General features: G+C 47.9%; 2 long non-coding RNA genes across 2 annotated transcripts; both read right to left on the reverse strand.

The window, feature by feature from the left end:
- Positions 1-560: 560 nt before the first annotated feature.
- Positions 561-3,423, reverse strand: LOC120974994 (uncharacterized). Its single transcript, XR_005770692.3, has 4 exons — positions 2,750-3,423; positions 2,559-2,654; positions 2,372-2,450; positions 561-828 (listed from the first exon to the last, which is right to left on the reverse strand). It is a non-coding gene; the product is annotated as an uncharacterized lncRNA (long non-coding RNA).
- Positions 3,424-9,836: 6,413 nt separating this feature from the next.
- On the reverse strand, positions 9,837-11,422 carry LOC141041961 (uncharacterized). The gene is made up of 2 exons (XR_012203741.1): positions 10,422-11,422; positions 9,837-10,313 (listed from the first exon to the last, which is right to left on the reverse strand). It is a non-coding gene; the product is annotated as an uncharacterized lncRNA (long non-coding RNA).
- Between the last annotated feature and the right edge of the window lie 665 nt (positions 11,423-12,087).

Consider the following 12,087-nt stretch of genomic DNA (forward strand, 5'->3'; position numbering starts at 1 on the left):
GCCAATTCTATCTCTGACATATCAGTCCTTTTCTCCGGTGGTGAGATGCATCTTCTTAGCTGCGAGATGTGAAACACGTTGTGTACTTCGGACAATTCTGGTGGCAATTCCAACTGGTAGGCGACTGTTCCGACTCTTGCCACGACGGGGAATGGACCGATATATCTGGGTGCCAATTTTCCACGGGTCTGAAACCTCTTGAATCCTTTCAGAGGGGTGACTCGAAGATATACGTGTTCTCCGGGTTCGAGGCTGATCTGACGATGTTTGGCATCATAGTAGCTCTTCTGTCGGGATTTGCCCAGTTGCAGTCTGTCTCGCATTTCCTTGACTTGCTTCTCGGCTTCGAAGATTAAATCAGTCCCAAAAATACGGCTATCTCCGATTTGAGACCAATTTAATGGGGTGCGGCATTTCCGGCCATACACGGCTTCATAGGGTGACATCTTTAAGCTGGCTTGGAAACTGTTTGTGTCACCCCGGCTCAGAGAAAACCGGAATGCCCCGTATTCCAGCCCAGAGATCGAGAAGTCTTCTGGAATACGGCACTGCTCAGCATAGAACAAACCAGCTTTCTATTATTACACGAATATGAATACAAGGTCTCCGATATTACAATAAATAACCTCGGTACGGCGACACTACGCCTGCCACTGTTGTTCTATGCAAGCAGCAGAACAACTCGATGCAGCGGAAGAACTCTAGCAGCGGAACAACGACGACGATGGTGAACTCCACTCCGCAGGGACTCTGGCTGCAATGCTTATCCTAGCTCGCACGAACAGAAACCACGACAAGCAAGCAATCAAATCCGGCATGACCTGCAAACTGGCTTGACACGCCAGGTCAGTACATTGAATGTACTTGCAAGCTCACAATAAACCAGAAGCATTCAAGGCAGACAACATCATGGCAATTACAGGTTAGGCAGAATTTAACATGATATCATCAGAACAATATAGCATGAACAACTTGAACATGATACACTTAACACAACATGAACATGGCATGAACATATTAATACGACAACACTATCATGCAACATGATGTCACTAGATGCACCACTTATTCTGCTCGGGCTACCTTGTAACCATCACATGCATCACTTACCGACCTCGGACATCACACAATCATCTTAGGATCAAATCAAGCTTGGTATAAACAATACCGTAGTAATCATTAAATGACCACAAGGAGCTTGATCTTTACTCGCACAACATCATGAATATACAACAACTCGGTATCCTCGATACCACCGTGGTCCTTGCGGCGATCACAACCCGACCAACACTTGGCCCGTGATCCTTACAGCGATCACAACCCGACCTACACTTGGACCGTGATCCTTACGGCGATCACAACCCGACCAACACTTGGCCCGTGATCCTTACGGTGATCACAACCCGACTACTAAATGGTCCGTGATCCTTACGGCGATCACAACCAACTTATCTCATTGTTATTAAGCACATTATTCTTATTACTGTTGACCTATGGGGTGACCTACTTTCGACCTGGGCCCTTATCCGCGGGCGCGGCTATCGATAGATTTAATATACACTCTGCAGAGGTTAGTACATTGTACCCACACTACGGAACCCATGGCCTCGCACTCCCATTCGGGTGGACCAACGGTGTTCCGACAAAACCGATCTACTGCCATGACACTCTCCCGGCCACTCCGACCAACTCCCCTCTGGGCTAAGTAATGGGTGGCCCCGTGTCTACCTCAAGACACAACGACCACCGTCGTGGCCCGTCCCACTCTGGGACCCGGATCCAAAAACTAACTCAACAACGGGCACACAAGGCTTATGTCCGCCTACCTGATCAGGGTAGCGCGTGCCCATAACCTTCCCTTGTTGGAGGCACCGGCGAGAGGCACGATAATAGACCCAGTTAGGACCGTCCCATACCGGTAAGCGTGGTTGCACTGGTCAGCATCGATTCAGTGGCACCATGACTCAGCCAACAGTTGTTCAAGTTCAATTTAATCCGGTTAACTTGAATGCAAATATACTGAGCCATGATAAAATACATGAACATGATATCAACATAATCATGAGGGTATCGCATAACTATCCACCATATCAATAATAAATCATATCCACTTAGCATGGCATATTGACTAGCATGACCATCACCAACATCAACATGTACCACTAGCAATCATAAACATATGAAAGGAGATACTAGCAGGTAGAACATGATAACAGAGTACAAGACAACATAGCACAAAAGTGAACATGCAACTCTAAACATTACCAGAACAGCGATAACCATCTTTTCAACAAGCAAACATTTAGTAAAGATTCAAGTTGAAAACCATGGCTACTGCATGAATATCATGCAATTGGGTATTGTGGCTTGCCTGGGATGAAGAGGCACCGGGGAGAAGTGCGGTGAAGCCGCGGAAAGATTTGCCGGAAACAGTTCTCTCTCGGAGGGGGCTGTTTACGTGCATGGACAAAAAGGTCATTTTCACAGTGTCAAACCATAGTGAAAATGAAACCAACAGAAAGAGCTCGACGATACGAAGAAGTGAGCGTTGGATTCACCTTAAACGGAGTTACGGTTGCGGAGTTATGAGATGTAGAAGATCAGGGACCAATCTGTGAATATTTTCATCACCAACGGGTCCCTGGGAGGAAAAACTAAAGCGCATAGGGATAAATGCGTTTTCTGAAAGTGAAAAGGTATTCTGAACCGAAGTAGAAGGAAATTACGTTTTCACAAAAGAAAAGCGTACCCAGGTTAAACCCGTCTCCACTTATCCACGTGGGCTGAGGCGCCTGGGACACTGGCGCGTGGGACCCAGGGGCAGGGGGAGGGGGCCAGCGAGGTCGTCCTCTTCCTCCCGCGCCTCTATTCCTCCCGTGGAACAGAGCGGGGCAGGGGAAGGAAGCGACCAAGGGGCCGGCCGGCTCCGGCGATCCCCGGCCCGGCCGAGGGTACCGGCGGGACCGCGGGGCTGCGCCGCACCCGTTAAAAGGGAGCACGGCCGCCGGGGAGGAGAGGGCTGGAGGGGAGAGGCGGCGCCATGGGAGGGCAGAGGCGGCTCGGCGGAGGTGGTGTTCGTCAGAGCAGGGCGCTCCGGCGAGGGCTGAGGAGTCGGGGCGGCTCGCGAGGACTAGGGGGAGGCCGTGGTGAGGTCGGGGAGGCACGAGGAGGCTCGAGACGGCTGGAGGATGCGGTGGCCGAACGACGGAGACGACGGCCAGACTAGGGCGACGCGGCCACGGAACTCTCAGGCGAGGGGCAAGGGGTTTGCGCGAACTGCGAAGAGGTGGGGGAGATCGAGGACAACACCAGGGGAGGTGGGGGATGCTCGAGCTCGCTGGAACCAAGGAGGAACCGCGGCGGCCGAGGCGAACAGAGGCGAACTCCGGCGAGATGCCGTGGCTCTGGTGGGCTAGGAGGGACGAGGTGGGGCTTGGGAGCTTCGTTAGAGTCTAGGGGTCCTTATATAGGCCGAGGGGAGGCTTCTGGAGCTCACGGGCGAGCTCCCGACCAAGCATTAATGGAGGGCAGTGGCTGGGCATGGCACGGGCATGGCATTTACGACGCATTCATGGCGAACAGCGACGAGACAGAAGCACAGGGCGATGCAGAGGCTCACGGGGCAGCTACTAGACATGGTTGGAGGTCGAGACGAGGAGGGAGGAGACGAGCACAGGGACAAGAAGAAGCCAGCGCGCGCAATCTGCATGACGCAAGCGGGATCACCACGCGCACTGGTGCAAATAGCTCGTTTTGGCCAGGACGACCATGTCCAGTGGATTGACCCTAGTGACCTTAGTATAGCTGAGGCAATAAATAATTCCAGGGTCAAATAAGAGATTTGCACTTAGCTCCAAAGTAAACCAGCAGCCAAGTGTTTGTGCTAAGCTGTGGGGACACCAGCTAGGTAACTCAGTAAATAGTTTGTCTGGTGATGATCATACATTAAGGTGACTGCGTTCACAAGAAATAAGCTTAAGAGGAGGAGTTTAAAGGGTGGTTGCTGTAGAAAGTGACCCACTAGTCAGAAATGGGAATTTGGATGATGCACTCACATGGTTGCATAAATTGAGCTGAAAATGGTTATGTCCCAATTATTTGAAGATATTAATATGCCCAAGGAGTTTCATGCCATTTGAAGGAACCAAAATAGCACTTGCTTCAGAAAGATTTATTCTGAGCAGAAACTTGGAAAACTTCCACAGGGCAAATGGTCAAAGGGATTGAGCCACAACTTGGTGTAGGTAGGTTATATGAATACTATAAGGTATAGAAACATTTACAGCCATAATAGAGCAAGATAAAATATACTTGGTTCACAAACTGAAATTTTTACCAGAAACTAAGAATTGAAGTTCTGCTCACATGGAGGCATGACATGAGCTAAACTTTGGTGGAGGGCTATTATATGATGATATTAAGGTCCATGCAAAATTGCAACTCATTTGGATATTCCTAGCTTGTACCTCCTTCACAAAGCTTCTTTCTGGACAGAAACTTTGGAAAATCATAATTAAACAATTACTAAGCAAATGAGGTTTCATTTTGGCATGTGGTAATTATATGGACATGAAAATATGTCCAAGGAGTTTTAGATCAATTGGGCAAAGGAAAATGGCACTTGCTTCACAATGTGCCATTTAGGGCAGAATAGGAAATGAATTATTGGAGGATTATTTTTGAACATGGAAATGAAAAGTTTTGCCATATTTGATCAATATATGACCCAAACAATTTATGAGAATTATTTGGGAATCTTTGGAGTGATGGAAATATAGGTTGCCTCACAACCTAGGGCAATTTGAGTTATTCCTTTAATAGAAAAGGAAATATTCCCAATAAAAAGAATATTGGGATTTGGGCTAGGATGAAAATGATAGGGTCTAGGGAAAGATTTGGGAATGACAGGCCACTCTGGAAGCAAAGAAGAGGGCATCTTCTTTAGTTTCCAGACCACAAAGCCACGAAAAAGAAAAACTCAGGCAAAAACCTCGGAAAAACAAAAGAAAAAGAAAGGGCCAAAAATCAGGCTGTCACAAACCTTACCCCCTAAAAGAAATCTCGTCCTCAAGATTTGGTTGCTCAGGGAACAAGTATGAACATTCTGACTTAAGGAAACCGTTTCCAACTCGGGTATCCTTTTTCCTTTATTGTTGTTCCCATTAAATTTTTATCTGACTGGCCCTGGGGTAGTTTGCTTTACTGTATCCTCATTTTGACAGATCTTACCTGGCTTGCTCATGCTTATATAGGCTCCAATTTCTTTTTAGATCTGCTGACTAGCTGAGTGTGATTTAATTATCACGACTGAAATATATGTCCGTCTCACAAATCCAAAAGTGATTTCCGTTGGGTGTGCCACCTGGCACTGACAACCTTTCATGTAAAGATGATTAGAATTTTCTGATGAAAACTCAAGCTCTGACTCTTTGCATTGGGTTTCTCCACTAAATGCAGGTCCTTTGGGTTCCAAACAGTGAGTTAAAACATAACCGTTTCCTGACAGATTCTGACTCATCACAAAAGTTTCTGAATCATCTTAACTGGTTCCATTATCGTGAGTATCGGATCCGTACCAAATATTTGATAGTCTCCTGTCGCGGCCAGCATAAAGGGTTTGGCCTGTATGATAATATCTGCAGACTTGGCTGACGGTGGTTCTGACGGAAAAATTTTGTTCACGGCAGGCTATCCATGATGATTCATATAAGTGAGGACTCAGGCTTCCAGACTGTTATTCCTCATGCCGATTACTCATGTTGTAGGCATATCCATGTAGATCAATACTGACTTAGACTGTCCGGGGGATCTGCACCATGGGGGTCGTGTACAATTTTCATACCTACATCACTGGTCTTGCTCCTTCATTATTGTTTTCTTGGTTTGGATCTTTGGCTGAAAGAGCTGGGCCATATTGCTTCTTCGTATGACCATAGGTACTGTCGGTGCAATTTTTTCCGGCAATTGGAGTTTATCTCATTTTTCTGATAGGGTAACCCATTAAATGGCAGGTCTATCACTTCTCAAGTTCTGACCGCAGAAAAATGATCATCCGAAATCCTTGCAAGAAATCGGCAAATAAATCAGTAGCCACCAGAACGGCCTTTACAACTCATATCTGGGACATTACTGAAATAACTAAACCACGGCTCAGGACAGCCGAAAAGCAGCTCAGAGCATGAGACCGGGTCGATAAGAAGAAGGTGGCAGCTCCCTAAAATAGCCAGCAGCTCCCTAAAATAGCCAAAAAGCAGCTATAGGACTACTGTCACAAAAAGAAACTCAACAACTGTACGAGACGGCCGAAAAGCAGCTCAGACTCGTGACAGTTGTTGAAGAGAGAAACAAGAATCGGCATCCACCCCGGATAGCTAGAAACAGCTCAGATCACACGCGTGGTGCCGTCATTGGAGAAAAAGGGGACACGGGCTCATCAGGATCATTTTCCAGGTTAACGGGTTCTTGTATTGAGCTCATTGAGGTCATCAGTCCTCATAATCCTTTGTCACACTGCGGTGTATACTGGCTTTCTTCTCTTAATCATCCTCATGTGGTTATCAGATCCTCATCCGAGTGACTTGTAAGATCTTGATGGTATGCTCATTGCATATATATGAGGACCTGATTCCGAGACAGACGTGTATTCTGACTGATTCTTGATTCTGACAAAAATATTGCGGATCTGATTCTTGGGATTCACTGCCATATGCTGTCAATTCACAGCGTACTACCTTGTACCAATGTCTTACTGAGGAATATTTGATAGCTTGTGCTTGAAACTTTCATCAGACAACTTGCTGAAGAAGACTGAATATCGTGCTTCAGAAGCTTACCCCCTTAAAGACTTTGCTGGGGAAAGACCCGGTACCTTATGCCGGAAGCTTTTGCGGTTGCTTACTGAAGAAGGCAGAGTACCTTGCGCGAGAAGTCATCCATGTATCGTACTGAGGAAGATAGATTAATCTTGCCTTGGAAGCTTCTCTGGTATCTTGCGAGGGAAGATTGGGTTGCTTCCACCAGAAGCTTCTTATTGTGATATGCGGACCGAGTACCACATATACATACCATCTTAATATTTCTGATGTTGATTTCCTGTATGAAACAGGGTTTTACTGGACTATCCTCCTTTCTGAGTATATGCCATATATTTGCTTGCTTCCAGGTACATCGAGTTCCAAAATCATCCTCAACGAAAAATTAAACTTGTATCTGAGCCATACCTTTGATAATATTCTGTCAACCTTGCACACAACTTATCTTCTTGCTGATTTAATCATTTTGTTGTGATGAGTGCACGCTAATGCAAACTTGATACTGACAGTCCATCCAGGATTTCTTTTGCATCCAGACAAGATATTCCCAATTTTTCAGTGCAGTCTGCTGATAATTCCATTTTGTTTAGCTGAGTTTCCAAATATATGTATTTCTTGCTGACTCTTCGGGTCCAGTGTCGGCTGACGAGCAACTTTAATAGGGGAAGAATTTGTAACACCGAAGGCCCAAAGAAAGGAACAAAAGAAACGACTAAAACAAAAGCACACAAGCATCCTACTAATATAATTAATCAAGCAATCACCACATATTACTGCTACTCACACAATAATATGCATGCACACCTAAGCACGCAAATCTCGCGGGAACTCCGGTATTGCGGTCTAATATGCTGTGACGATGTGCACGAGGACGAATAAATGTGTGGAAGAATTGGTGTAAACAACGCTACACCAAGTGCTAGCTTAGCCAGATAGCAACCTGGACAAGCTTGGAGGTAAGGACGTACTCGGTAATCATGTAGTGGGACACGAAGGTCGCAACTACATTATTATCAAGCGGACGGAAAAAGATCCGTACTCGTCCAAGAAATAGGATAGCGGGGAAAAACTGAGGCTGCTGACATTGCCCTTTCTTGATAACTACGATCATGAAGGGTTGCTAACACGACAAAAGAAAAGAACGATCCGGGATAGACGCATGTCCATCACCGAAATGATAGACGGGACTGAAAGAAAGACATCGGTGCGATACCTGAGCACCATTTTTTCAAACAGTGTCGGGATCACTTGGCATCACTCTGCTGGGACAGAAACGACACCAAACACCGAAAGAAAAAGGGACTGGAGAAATGCAAAGGTTGAGCTGTAGTGGATCCAAACCGATGCCAGCTACACTCACCAGATAAACCGTTAGTACAAATACTAAGGCTATATGCATGCTATGCAACAAACAAATGTTGCGACCAAATGCAATAATCAAGCCAGAATCTATACTACCAATTTCTAATGTTCGCGCGGTCTAGGGCGTCCTACAGCCAGACCTGCTCTGATACCAAGCCTATGTCACCCCGGCTCAGAGAAAACCGGAACGCCCCGTATTCCAGCCCAGAGATCAAGGAGAAGTCTTCTGGAATACGGCACTGCTCAGCAAACAACAAACCAGCTTTCTATTATTACACGAATATGAATACAAGGTCTCCGATATTACAATAAATAACCTCGGTACGGCGACACTATGCCTGCCACTGTTGTTCTATGCAAGCAGCAGAACAACTCGATGCAGCGGAAGAACTCTAGCAGCGGAACAACGACGACGGTGGTGAACTCCACTCCGCAGGAACTCTGGCTGGAACGCTTATCCTAGCTCGCACGAACGGAAACCACGACAAGCAAGCAATCAAATCCGGCATGACCTACAAACTGGCATGACACGCCAGGTCAGTACATTGAATGTACTTGCAAGCTCACAATAAACCAGAAGCATTCAAGGCAGACAATAGCATGGCAATTACAGGTTTGGCAGAATTTAACATGATATCATCAGAACAATATAGCTAACAACTTGAACATGATACAGTTAACACAATATGAACATGGCATGAACATATTAATCCGACAACACTATCATGCAACATGATGTCACTACATGCACCACTTATTCTGCTCGGGCTACCTTGTAACCATCACATGCATCACTTACCGACCTCGGACATCACACAATCATCTTAGGATCAAATCAAGCTTGGTATAAACAATACCGTAGTAATCATTAAATGACCACAAGGAGCTTGATCTTTACTCACAACATCACGAATATACAACAACTCGGTATCCTCGATACCACCATGATCCTTGCGGCGATCACAACCCGACCAACACTTGGCCCGTGATCCTTACGGCGGTCACAACCCGACCTACACTTGGCCCGTGATCCTTACGGCGATCACAACCCGGCCAACACTTGGACCGTGATCCTTACGGCGATCACAACCCGACCACTAAATGGCCCGTGATCCTTACGACGATCACAACCAACTTATCTCATTGTTATTAAGCACATTATTCTTATTACTGTTGACTCATGGTGTGACCTACTTTCGACCTGGGCCCTTATCCGCGGGCGCGGCTATCGATAGATTTAATATACACTCTGCAGAGGTTAGTACACTGTACCCACACTACGAAACCCATGGCCTCGCACTCCCATTCGGGTGGACCAACGGCGTTCCGACAAAACTGATCTACTATCATGACACTCTCCCGGCCACTCCGACCAACTCCCCTCTGGGCTAAGTCATGGGTGGCCCCGTGTCTAGCTCAAGACACAACGACCACCGTCGTGGCCCGTCCCACTCTGGGACCCGGATCCAAAAACTAACTCAACAACGGGCACACAAGCCTTATGTCCGCCTACCTGATCAGGGTAGCGCGTGCCCATAACCTTCCCTCGTTGGAGGCACCAGCGAGAGGCACGAAAATAGACCCAGTTAGGACCGTCCCATACCGGTAAGCGTGGTTGCACTGGTCAGCATCGATTCAGCGGCACCATGAATCAGCCAACAATTGTTCAAGTTCAATTTAATCCGGTTAACTTGAATGCAAATATACTGAGCCATGATAAAATACATGAACATGATATCAACATAATCATGAGGGTATCGCATAACTATCCACCATATCAACAATAAATCATATCCACTGAGCATGGCATACTGACTAGCATGACCATCACCAACATCAACATGTACCACTAGCAATCATAAACATATGAAAGGTGATACTAGCATGTAGAACATGATAACAGAGTACATGACAACATAGCACAAAAGTGAACATGCAACTCTAAACATTACCGGAACAACGATAACCATCTTTTCAAAGAGCAAACATTAAGTAGAGATTCAAGTTGAAAACCATGGCTACTGCATGACTATCATGCAACTGGGTATTGTGGCTTGCCTGGGGATGAAGAAGGCACCGAGGAGAAGTGCGGTGAAGCCGCGGAAAGATTTGCCGGAAACAGATCTCTCTCGGAGGGGGCTGTTTACGTGCAAGGGCAAAAACGTCATTTTCACAGTGTCAAACCATAGTTAAAATGAAAGCAACAGAAAGAGCTCGACGATACGAAGAAGTGAGCGTTGGTTTCACCTTAAACGGAGTTACGGTTGCGGAGTTATGAGGTATAGAAGATCAGGGACCAATCTATGAATATTTTCATCACCAACGGGTCCCTGGGAGGAAAAACTGAAAGCGCATAACGTTAAATACGTTTTCTGAAAGTGAAAACGTATACTGTACCGAAGTAGAAGGAAAATACGTTTTCACCAAAGAAAACCCGTCTCCACTTATCCACGTGGGCTGAGGCGCCTGGGCCACTGGCGCGTGGGACCCAGGGGCAGGGGGGAGGGGGCCAGCGAGGTCGTCCTCTTCCTCCCGCGCCTCCGTTCCTCCCGTGGAACAGAGCGGGGCAGGGGAGGGAAGCGGCCAAGGGGCGGGCCGGCTCTGGCGATCCCCGGCCCGGCCGAGGGTACCAGCGGGACCGAGGGGCTGGGCCGCACCAGTTCAGAGGGAGCACGTCCTCCGGGGAGGAGAGGGCTGGAGGGGAGAGGCGGCGGCATGGGAGGGCAGAGGCGGCTCGGCGGAGGTGGTGTTCGTCGGAGCAGGGCGCTCCAGCGAGGGCTGAGGAGTCGGGGCGGCTCGCGAGGACGAGGGGGAGGCCGTGGTGAGTTCGGGGAGGCACGAGGAGGCTCGGGACGGCCGGAGGATGCGGTGGCCGAACGACGGAGACGACGGCCGGACTAGGGCGACGCGGCCACGGAACTCTCAGGCGAGGGGCAAGGGGTTTGCACGAACTGCGAGGAGGTGGGGGAGATCGAGGACAACACCAGGGGAGGAGGGGATGCTCGAGCTCGCCGGAACCAAGGAGGAACCGCGGCGGCCGAGGCGAATAGAGGCGAACTCCAGCGAGATGCCGTGGTTCTGGTGGGCTAGGAGGGACGAGGAGGGGCTTGGGAGCTGCGGGAGAGTCTAGGGGTCCTTATATAGGCCGAGGGGAGGCTTCTGGAGCTCACGGGCGAGCTCCCGACCAAGCATTAATGGAGGGCAGTGGCTGGGCATGGCACGGGCATGGCATTTGCGACGCATTCATGGCGAACGGCGACGAGGCAGAGGCACAGGGCGATGCAGAGGCTCACGGGGCAGCTACTAGACATGGTTGGAGGTCGAGACGAGGAGGGAGGAGACGAGCACAGGGACAAGAAGAAGCTAGAGCGCGCAATCTACATGACGCAAGGGTGATCACCACGTGCACTGGTGCAAATAGCTCGTTTTGGCCAGGACGACCATGTCCAGTGGATTGAACCTAGTGACCTTAGTAAAGTTGAGGCAATAAATCATTCCAGGGTCAAAGAAGAGATTTGCACTTAGCTCCAAAGTAAACCAGAAGCCAAGTGTTTGTGCTGTGCAGTGGGGACACCAGCTAGGTAACTCAGTAAATAGTTTGTCTGGTGATGATCATACACTAAGGTGACTACGATCACAAGAAATCAGCTTAAGAGGAGGAGTTTAAAGGGTGGTTGCTGTAGAAAGTGACCCACTGGTCAGAAATGGGAATTTGGATGATGCACTCACATGGTTGCATCAATAGAGCTTAAAATGTTTATGGCCCATTTGAAGATATTAAGATGCCCAAGGAGTTTCATGCCATTTGGAGGAACCAAAATAGCACTTGCTTCAGAAAGATTTATTCTGAGCAGAAACTTGGAAACATTCCACAGGGCAAATGGTCAAAGGGATTGAGCCACAACTTGGTGCA

The sequence above is a fragment of the Aegilops tauschii genome, chromosome 2 (assembly GCF_002575655.3).
Source record: "Aegilops tauschii subsp. strangulata cultivar AL8/78 chromosome 2, Aet v6.0, whole genome shotgun sequence".
Taxonomy (NCBI): domain Eukaryota; kingdom Viridiplantae; phylum Streptophyta; class Magnoliopsida; order Poales; family Poaceae; genus Aegilops; species Aegilops tauschii.